Here is a 12,412-nt window from a genome sequence, read left to right as displayed (position 1 = left end):
TATTCAACTCGAAATTACTGTCGTCAACCATCGAATCGTGTGGATAACTTTAATACAGCGATTTCTCTACTTACGACAATACGTCTTACTGAATACCATTGATAATAACTAACCTAACACAACCCGATATGTAACACCAGTACACCACGCAATTTGTTGTACAATCGTTTTGATTATATGTTTTTTATTGTTTCCTTGCCGCTGCTACGTTATAGCGTCATATAATTTCGTTGATTACAACCGCTTAACATAAAATATATATTTATGTAAATATGTTGATGAAATAACACTGTACAATATAATATAAGTTCAAAAAATCATCATTCTCAATACGTATTATAATAACGTGGACTAGAGGAGTATTTAACGAGAATCCAAAAAAACGCAATCCATCGCTTTTAGTGGCAGTTTTGCATCGGTGCCAGGTGCTATAACGCATCATTTTTTATTTAATGACCACAAATCTATTAACAAATGATCAAATATATATTATATATTTTTTAAAATAATAGGATACATAAGAATATTAATATTAATTATTAAGTTTTAGAAAAAATAACGTATCTAAAATCTTGAAACAATCATACGGTATAATATTTTTGGTTCAAGATACGTGATCCTTAGTCATCACAGAAGTCAGAGGTATGGACCACAGGATTTCTAATAATACAAACAATAGCATTGCTCAATCAGTATTTACAATACTGACCATTCGAAATGTAATGCTACATACTAAGTATATTACATATTTTATTTGCAGCCCGCACTACTGAATCTATACTAGTTATAGGCAACTATGAAGATAAACTTAAATTATCGCTCAAGATGCTAATTATTTTTCATCTGTAGATCTGAAGGAGAGGCTAACAAGAAAGAACGTTGAAAATGTAAAATCGAAATTAAATTTCAGACAGAACGAATAATTCGTGATGAACAAAGCCGAGTAACTACCTATAAAACAAATATGGTACAGATTATCCGAACTAATTGGGACTGCATCTAGTTTGGATATACAAAATTTCAGATACTGGAAATCAAAAAAAAAAAAAAAAAACACAATAAACAAATTTTAAAACGCAGTAAAATATTTTATATTACATATTTATTGTTACTATTATTATTATTAATATTTTATCAAAATTACATACCTATATTACAATATTAGAAATACATTACATACATAGAAACATACGTTATTTTTATTATATTTTTTTGAAAAAATTATCAATACGACTATTGAATGCTTTAACGAGTTTTAACGTTCGGATACGTTAATTGTAGTTCAGGTAATAGAGGTTTTGTATAACAGAGGTTCAGATAATCGAGGTTTTACTATATGTGGAATGAATCTAAAGCTTTCTTGTTATTTATAAAGTTTTTACATCAGAGTCTCAAAACTGTAATTGTGACACTGTAGCAATCGCGTGATTACTGATTAACTCTACGCGCGAATATCCACGTCATTATAGGTAGGTATAATGTATTACCCTATCACATCACAGTTTATAAAAATGATGGATTTTGTATATGTATATAATAAATAATATTTATTATTTAAATAATATACGTATTATTGAACAAGTATTATTTAATTTATTAATATAATAATTTATAATCATTTTGGTGACCCTGAAAAGGCCCATTTTTTCAAATGCGAAGCAGCAGCAAGCTTGAAACGCTTATTTGAAACCTGTGTATTTTATGACGGCCTTTGTATCTTCACTAATAGTATGCTTAGCTAACTCTCCGGGCAACAAAAGTCGGACGGCAGTTTAAATTTCCCGACTGGTAATGGTCGAACGCTTGTTGTAGTGAGCTAGGCAGCTAGATTTGGCTGTGATCAGTTCAAAAATGTCATTGATAAAGTTGTTCATGATGCTCATGGCCTTTGAGGAGACGCCGGTTTCGGGGTGTACTTGTTTCAACACTTTGTAGATATAGATGGAATACGATCCCTCCCTCTTCGGCTTATACTTCTTATCGGACTTGACGATGTCTCTTTTGTACCTTACCGGACGCTTTCTTCATCGCTTTACTCGCGGATTTACCTCCTGGAACAATTGTAAAAAACGTTATAGTTGAGTGTTGATAGAATAGTATAGAAAATATTCTTCAAAATACAGAATAATAACTTAATGGTGGATATAATAAAACTAAATACAATTCGTTTGTTTATTGGTTTAAATAATGTTACTATGGTTGTATAAACTACATTAACATACGATTTATTTTAATAAAAAAAAGTAGTTTATAAATATATTTCAAAATAAAACTAATAAAAAACAGCATTTTTCAATTACAAAATGTATTATTATTTCATATTATTTGAAATATTAGATATGTTCAATATTATTATTTTGTAATATATTTAAATTATCTTATGTACCTATATATTGTATAGTTGTTGAACTTTAATAGTTATTCTAGAAGCTCATAAAAATATCGTATAAACTATAAAATAATAAATCTCGTAATGAACATTTGAAACTATAGAAGATGCATTAACTCAATAGCACTGATATTGGAAAGCTTATTTGGTAGGTTTGTTCGAAGACACCATTTGAGTACCATCTATATTCTTACCAAAGGACATCCAAATGGTTCGTCATATTCACGAGTAGCGTGATTAATTCTTATTTCAACTATTAGTTTAAAAATTCCATTTAGGGGTATTACAACTTTAATATTTTATATAAAGTTTCCAATTTCTATGAATAATTGAAATAAATACAATAAAAACTAACAATCTTTGAATTTAAAATTAACTCAGGAAAGATAAATACTTCTCTTCGTACTAAACGGTTTACACTTTTAAACCGCATAGTATAAAATTGCTTTAATATGACGAAAATTAATTAATACATTTAAAAAAATAATTAAAAATCATAATGCATCAAAATGTATTATTTAAGATTTAAACTCTATAATTAAAATGGCTTTCGTTAATAATAATTTAACATATTTATTTAATAAGTTATAACTAAAAAAATTGTTTTCAATCGTATTACTAAAAATTTCGCTCTAGATCAAATTGTATAACTTTTGATCAGACAAATATAAAATAAAATTGATTTATAAAAATAATTAAATATTTAAAATCTATTAAAGGATTGATTCCATAAGATTTTTCTTCGACCAATGATCCGAAAATTCAGGTTATATTATTTTAAACTTATATACATATAAAAATACGACCACTGAAAATTAATCAATCCTACAATTATTAACAAATTGAAAATTGTTTTCACTTTACATGAACCCTATAGGTATACTTGTATGCCTTTGCGAAATATGAATATTATGAATACATTTTGATTAATGGGTCGTTGTAGAAAATAGTGTTCCTACACGAAAACATCATCTCCGGCGTTTTATTAGTTTATATAGAAACGAGTGATGTTAAGTGCCAATTCGGACCCTAATTTTAGTTTAATCATCTAATATTTATATTTTAAACTTTAATTGTATATTGTTCTCTATATATAAAGGGAGATTAGCGAGTATATAATATTAATAAAATGAAATGAAAAATTTAATGCATACCATTAATAATAAAATATGGTAATTTTACTCTGTCTCAACTTATTAAATAATTAATAGGTATAAACGTTATGCAACCTTTAATATCGTTATTTATTAGAAAATACTATTCGTTATGGCTTAAAATTAAGACGTATAAAACAATATAAATCATAATAAATCTAAGATAAAATGTATAGTACATGATAGGTATTATATATCTATGAAGCTATGATGTATATTACATAATAATATGAGTAAATGCTTTATTGCAGATCGAATATACGTCATAAACTCTCAACACTTACAAGCACCTGTTTTATATATATATATTAATCTATGATTATTATATCAATAAGTATATTATATCTAATATACTTGATGGTATGTATTATATATTTTATAATAATAAACAATATTTAATTCAATACAAAATTAACTTTCAAATCTAAATAATACTTGTAAAGTTTTTAGGCATGTACTATAAACAATGAATTTCTGATTTAGTTCAATAAAATTTGAAACATTTTACTGTAAGCATAAACTTTTTTTTTTTAAAGTAACGTTTATTGAATATTTACAATCTATATACTATATTATATATAATAAGTAAATTTGAGGGAGGAATGACAATGATAAGACGGTGAAAATGGGAGCTCACAGTAGAAAAGCACATATATACTTAAAACCAATGTCTTCTTATTAAAACTAATTAATAACTATTAATAACCATTCTTTTTTATAATAATTCTAGTTGACTATTATTAATCATTGTTTATATAGATAAGATGCTATTGTTAAATCATATTTACCAACATGATTTGTTATTTTATTATTATATGAGAATAGATAAATTATTATAATTGTTTTACTAATGCTTGTTATTAATTGTAAGCATATTTTTGCACTATGATTTAGTGTATTTAGTATAGATTAATCAGTCTATAAGTAAAAATGTCTCATCATGTCATAATTTTAGGTACTAAATATAGACAGCAAACTTTGATCGCGGAGTAGCTTTATTAACTTACATTCAAAATTCTCTTTAGATAAATTTTTGCATAATTGTATTTTTAAATGTTTGCTATTGATTTTCTTTATTTTTTAATAATGCGTTTAAAAATGCTTATATTATAGACTATATAGTATAAGTAGGTTTAATTTAAATTTATTCTTATGTTAAAAGAACATAACGTATTAGTATTGCATTAGTGTATTCGGCGGCAAACGCTTATTTTCTGTAAGCAATAACAATATTTTTTTTTAAGATAATGATACACCCTACACTTCTTTAATATATTTATCAATACAAAATGTTTTAACAAATTATGTTACATTCATAATAGTTATTAGTTCATCTCGTAATAAAAACATCAACCAGTCATTCAACCACCCACTATAAATTTTGAAAGGGTTATAAAATATAAGCTGACATATCTATACCAATTTTTGTGCACAATGATAATATTATTATTAAATAGGTATCTGTACCTATATAAAAACATCAGAATAATATAATCAAATATAACTAACAAATATTAATACTTTGTACTGAATAAAATAGATAAATATTGTTTGTTTCTTTTGCTGAAGTCAAACTATAATCGAAATTAAAATAAACATAGACTGTGACCTAAACCATAAAACATAAAACTCAATTATATGTTTATAAAAATAAATATTGAACCTGTAATGTTGAATATAGTAAGTTTTAATGCATTATAGTTATATATTTAATAACTAAATTATATATTATGTTCCGAATGAAATCCAACTCTAAATGAGATTATGAGTGTACCTCATAATTGAGTAATTCACTGAAATAGATGAATTACATTTAGATTGAAGAATAAATTACTGTATTCGAAAACCTACTCGAACGAACATAAAGTGCTAACATCTCAATTTTTCAGGATATTTTATAATAATTTATTTATATGATAATATTACAATAATAATAATTTATTTTGGATTTTGAGTGAAGCGATGAATGTATTAATTTTACAATGATGTGTATTTCTGTCTATCATTACTTTTTAGAGCAAAATACTTCAATTCTCTACTTTGAAAGAGGTTTCTTTTAGAACATTGGATCTAGTTGATACTTAGAAAATTCAAAGTGAAAATTCCCAGTATTTTTCTTAATGATTGTAAAGATCAAAAACCAAAAAAAAATTTAAAAAAGAGAATGTTTTATTTTTCATGTTTATATTACGCTTAATTTACATTTTTAAAATAATATTCTATATGTTGTATAATTTTCTTTGAAAATTTAATCTTTCATAATAAGTTGTTATTAATGAAAAATAAAAAACAGAAAAAAGTTTAACGTAAATCTACGAATAATTTTTATGAAATGTTTAAGTTTAAAATTTTAACAAATGTTGTCAAGATCGCGAAAATATTGCATTTAATAATTGATAATTATCGTTATTATATTTTATCGTATATTATTATTATTAACAAATGTGTATAGGCTTGTGGTATAAATATCTTAAAATTAGCCAAATCGCTATTTTGAAAACTTTCCAAAGTACCAATTAGATCAAATTTGCTATCGAAAACCACCAGCAATATTAAATATTCAATTATTTCTACCACTTTAATTTTATCGATTTTATATGACTGTCATACGTAATAAAAAAAAATACATACTCATAATCATAATACTTATTTATATATTCATCGCTTCGCTCAAAATTTTAAAAATTTAATATTTATTCAACTTATTTACAACATATTAAGGTGTTACTAGAATATTAAAAATATACTTTTAGATAAAGTATGAAATATTAAATAATCGATTGTGTAAAAGTAAGAGAGGTATATGGTAAAACTATATAAGGCTTTGATGGATTAAAATACATTTTAAACCATAACAAAAAAAGACAACTAATTACAAATAAAACAATTAACATAAGGATGAGAATATTTTTTTCCAAATATTATGAATGGATCGTATAGTTGTGAAACATGGATATTACTGAACAATTTAAAATGATATTAGAACCAATGGAAATGCCAATTTAGATAATAATAATGAAGGTTAGCTGAACAGAAACAAAAATAAATTTAGATGTATTAATTTAAGTTGGGTATAAAAGGATTTTGATTAGAGTCATAAGAATAAGGAGTGGTAAAATAATCAGTCATCTATTGAGGTATAATTCGTTTATGATTAACATATTTATAGGACACAAGGATAAACGGGCTCAAAGAAAGGAGAAGACCAAGATAGGCATTTATTAAAGAAATTATAAGACAAACGGGCTGTAACCGGTACGGTGATATGAATTGATAAGCTAGAAATTGAAAAGAATGAAGAACCATTCATTATTCAAATGACCTGTCTTGTGATGACTTCGAGATTCGTATTCCTCTATTGTACGTGAAACGTGTCTAAATGGTACGTCATATTAAAGCTCTGAATTTTATACATTGTGTATTCGTTTTACAAAAGTTCAAATTACTATTATTAGGTTAGTTTTCTTTCTATATTCATTTTCATTTTGTAAACAGGATTCATAACAATTTAATATACAACAGTAAAATCATAATTTGAAGAATTTTTAAGAAAAATGTAATTATACATATAATTAATTTCACATAAGTTTCATAATTTTAGTGCACCTCTTATTTAATTTATTTTAATATAATGTAATTTTTAATGTACAATAGAATGATTAAAGCTCTAACAAATGTCTCTAAAAAGTAAACATTTTAATGAGAAAAGTTTTGATGGTAAATATTTGTTGATATAGTACTTTATTATTGTATATTAATATATTATGGTGTAATTTAACATTTCACTTGCGTTTGCACAGTATTTTAATTTTGAAGCGAGTTGTAAGGATATAAAATATTATAATTTAATTCATACATTATATAAATATAATCTATCATAACGATCAATGACAACATTTTTTATGAAATCATAAAAAATAAATAGTATATAATATTATTATATTCTATACATTCCAAATGCGTTAAGTTATTTTTATCTTCGTCGTCAGCCTTTTTTTATAACTTTATTCTTCTTTTTTTTAAAACAAAAATACCCCTCCACCTACACACACACACACACGCATTAAAATTACTCGGCACATTTTTGGATACTACCACAGTCAAACACGTAATTTCAATAAAACTGTTTAGGTAAACGTTAACATTAATTCCCATAGAATTGCATAGGCACAACAGTACTTCTATAGTATAATAGTACGAAAATTATATCTATGTTTAATCCATATACTGTAGTGTTTATTCCTCATATTATTATTTTTTTTATTATTTACGTGGATTAGGTAAGTTATAAAATTAGTTATATAAAACATATATATGTATATAAAGATTTATAATAACTGCACAGTTAATACATCGTGATATCCATATAACACTTGAGAGCTTAAGTACCATCACGTATAAATCGTATAATAAAAACATCTTGAAAATAGACAAAAAAAAAACAATATACTATCATTATTATCTGCACAGTCTTCAGTATCGTCAACTTGATTTAGCAGAACGACACACATTATGATTTGGTTATTATCTATCAAATGAGCATATTATATAAACATGTTTATGCTATATTGATTTACCGTAGTATAATATATGATATTTACGGAATTATCGTTCAAACTTTAAGTGAATTTGAAAACCGTTATTTCGCCTTAACGAATTTAATTTATGTAGCTGTTGTTAATTTATTGATAAGTCTTTAAATTAGTATTTTAATAAAAATTAATTTCCCTAAAAGAATTTTCGTTTTCAAAAAATTTATATATTTTTGAACGTATGAAATCTCAAACATCTGTCACAAATTGAAATAGCTAAGGATTTTAGTGGATTGCAATTTACAAAGCTCGTGCTGTATTAGGTGTTGTAAAATTTTTAAAATTAAACGAGATAGCAATCTTCTTTGTCATTTATAAAAGTTCTACATTTATAGAATGTAATATATTTTTTTTAATTTAACTTTCTGTCATGAGAAAATCTTCAAAGCTTATGAATTACCTGCGAAAAACTTTAAAACATCCATTCTGTATATCGTTAACTTATAATAGTAATTAAATAATATTAATATACAATAGAATCACTAGATAGTCACAAATAGGATACCGATGTAGTATAAGATATCGTGTTCTATTTTATACCAATATAGTAACTATAGTAATTTCCTTGAATTTAAAAATCAAAATTGTGGAATTTAGGGTAATATTACAGTTTTTACATACTTATTAGCTGATACCAAATTTAAAGAATAGATGATTTCGATTTTAAAACTTCTGTTTGTTAAACATTGACCAAGTAAGATCAAAAAATTATAAAACAGCGTATAACGCTATAACTTTTTTTTTTTTTAGACAATATTTATAAAAATAATATCAATTTTCTTAGTAAATAATTGATAATATTTGGTGTTAAAAGTTTAAACTCATCCTGGCTGTACTCAGATATAAGGATTTGCCTTAATATTAATGTAGACGTCACAATTTAAATTTTGTAAATCTATTATTCGTTAGATAGTTGAAGACGATAAATACGGATATTAGTGATATTACAACCTTTTAATGCTACTCAAATGATGCTTATATTGTTTGTACACAAGCCGGTATAAAGTTCATGAAATCTTAAATCATTACAGTATTATAATATATGTACCAATATATGTAATAATTTACATACGTAATATTTTGCCACGTGTATGTAGAAAAAAAGGTTTGAAACATAGATACACAATAAATTTTATTTATAAAATAATTTGTAAATAATTTAAAACCGATAATAGCAGAGTCTAGATTTATCTTTTTAAGTTAATACGCGTTTTAACGAGATTAAGAAATGTTGAAGAAATATATGATTGTAATTTCAAAGTGTACACCAACAACTTTTACACACTATTATTTACCTATTTTAGGATTAAGGTAACTTAAGTATTATTTGCAAAGCCTAAGAATTTTTTTTAAACGATTAAGTAAAAAAAATAAACAGTATTTTATCACTTTCTGTTGATTGTAAGTAAGTAATTTATTCCTTTTTTTTTCGTGTTATTGTATCATAGATGTTTGGTAAATATTAATTTTATATTTTTATAAAGATTTAAAACGAAAATAATTAAAATATAATTATAAGGTAATTGGGTAAACAAACCAATATATTATATACATACATACATATATAGGTAATTAATTTGTGATGGTCAAGATAACAAGCAACTTAAATGACCTAATTCGTGATTTAAGAATAATAAAGACTAGTATACAAAATAACTACAATAATAGCTTAGACTTTAAATTCAATAATGAGTTTAAAAACATTAAACAATCAAAAATAACAATTATCATGTCAAATACAACTGTATTTATTTCTTTAATATATTTATTTTTTTTATTCAAACGTTTTATATAAAAAAATGTTTGGAAAAAAACACAACTTGGTTACACAATATAATAAAATTTGTAAAGGCATTTTACAATAGGTACATTGTTCGGTGAAATAATCTTCTGTATTTTACATAAATAATACGCACACATAGAAATGACTACACATTTAACGATGATAATAAAAAAGCTAAGACATTAATACTGGACAGGAGACGGTACTACAGGTACCTTCCAACCAGACAAGTATTATAATATCGTATTGTGTTGTGGATTAGTATACTTTATAACGTCGCGCGTACATTTTTTATTAACCAAACCGGTAAAATTGGCGACATTGGCGTACAGAAAATTGTTTCTTTTAATAAATAACATTGTAATGCATGTTATCATAACAATAAAAATAATTCATTTAAACAAGTTTAAAAAACCACCAACCAACTACAGAATATATTGCGCGATTTACGCCGCGTGTCGTTTTGCTGCGTAAATTTACGGACGAGACTGCAGCCTGTTGCCGTTTACAAAAGTACGAGATAAATTGCAACCAAACACCATAATAATTATAATAATATATAAGCGTATAGGTACTTATGTACGCGTAAGATTGGTGTTCACGCACGACCACGCTGGTATTTACATAAAACAATATTTATAATCGAATGATATTCGCCGTGATTTCTTTATATTTATATTTTTATTTATATTTATGTATATTGTATACGTACCGTCTTAAACTGAATTGTTTAGTGTTATAATAACTTAAATACATGTATACATATTAACATGACGTGTGGTAGTGTTGTAAACAGACGTAACGTAGGTACTTGACTATATGCCTGCTTAACATAAATAATCGTAAGGCGGCGGAGACACACGCGTTCACCGTACGCGTAGTATTTATATCATTTTATTTTTATCATTTTACCCGAGTAAAATATGTGTAAGTGGTATTAAACATATTATGCGTTTAGTGTTTGCAATAACTGCGATCGTAACAATATATTATAATAATATGTAGGTATGTACATAATAATATATTTTATTAACAGATGCGACTGCGCGAGTTTCGTTCGTTTGAGAATCATGCGTGTTCAGTATTACCATGTCGCAACCTAAAAATGGTATGGTATATGAATCTATACTACCACAGACTTAAAATAGTAAGAAGTTCTTTCATTTTTTTTTACATCCGGAAAGTGTACATTATTCGAAATAACGCCAAAAAGTGTGTTGTATCGTATTCAATTATTTGACTTTTTCGTAAAACTTTTCAGAACATTATATAATAATTTATATAATTATATTGAATAAAGAGCACTTTTACATTTGATGTTCAATATTACGATTATCAAATTTGATCCTTCCCCCCCCCCCCCCCCCACCCTTAAGATCTCATGTAACTTTTAAATTGTTGGACATTATATCATTATGTTTCTATAATACTTATTATGAATTACATAATGTGAATTACCACTTTTTTCATATCGCATTGTAAAAAATGAATTTTGAAAATAATGTTGTAGTGTAGATTTAAATTTTTTTTGATTTGTGTGTAAGTTATTAAAAACAGAATGTTCAGGGTATGATATATTTCCCCCGCAATATTTTTATTTTTCATTATTTTTTTTTTTTTTTTTTTTTATCGCAAATCATAATTATTCTTCATGACATAATACCCATTGGTTATTAAAATGCATTTTTAGAACTGTTTTTCTATTATACCTAACCGATATTCGATAATGGGAATTTACGAGATCGCAACCCATATCAATATCATATTATTATTGTTGTTTGGGTTGTAGTCGGGCACGTGTCAGGTAGGCAGTATACTATCTAAAAATATCTAGTCGGTTCAGTATTCACTATTCAGGCACACGTGCATATTATATACGTTTGTAATAGTGGTATGTCGTGTGATAACTCGTATAACTCGGAGATTTCGCGACGGAGATTTATTTCTTGTCGTTAATTGTTTCACATTACCACAATAAGTGTCATATATTGATCTTTAAGATCGTCTGAAATTTCCGGTCGGTGTACGTGAAAAATCGTCCAACACCGCGAGATCGCCGTCGACGGTCGATCGGACACACGACACTGAATCCGATGCGGCGAGCGTTCTCGCGCTCACTCACTCAAATGCACGCAGCGATTATAATATTTTAGTGTACATGTTATATTTATCATCATTATTATTATTAATATTATTACAACAGCATAAACTCTCGTCTACGGAATCATTAATAATAATTATAATATTGATAAAAATAATTATTACGTATACTAACAACACAAACGGTAGGTAAATCGTTATCTATATATAGTAAATAATAAATATTACATGTATATTAGTGTTCTGCATGGTCTGGTCCTAACTTACAAAAACTATTGAATTGTCGGTTTGGCTCGGTTCAATATTTTCTAGGAGTAATTCGGTCTTAGTCCTCAGATAAAATGCATTATTATCAGTCCGGTTCGGTTTCAAAAAATAAAAAATGAAAATTAGT

The 12,412-nt window shown here is 25.8% G+C and overlaps 1 pseudogene; it reads right to left on the bottom strand.

Moving 5' to 3' along the window:
- Positions 1-1,636: 1,636 nt before the first annotated feature.
- On the bottom strand, positions 1,637-8,560 carry LOC112600800 (annotated as a pseudogene).
- Positions 8,561-12,412: the final 3,852 nt, after the last annotated feature.

The sequence above is a fragment of the Melanaphis sacchari genome, unplaced genomic scaffold, assembly GCF_002803265.2.
Source record: "Melanaphis sacchari strain LSU unplaced genomic scaffold, SCAv2.0 Contig72_pilon_pilon, whole genome shotgun sequence".
NCBI classification, from domain to species: domain Eukaryota; kingdom Metazoa; phylum Arthropoda; class Insecta; order Hemiptera; family Aphididae; genus Melanaphis; species Melanaphis sacchari.
The sequence above is the reverse complement of the archived record's forward strand: the minus strand, read 5'-3'. Positions and strand labels throughout refer to the sequence as shown.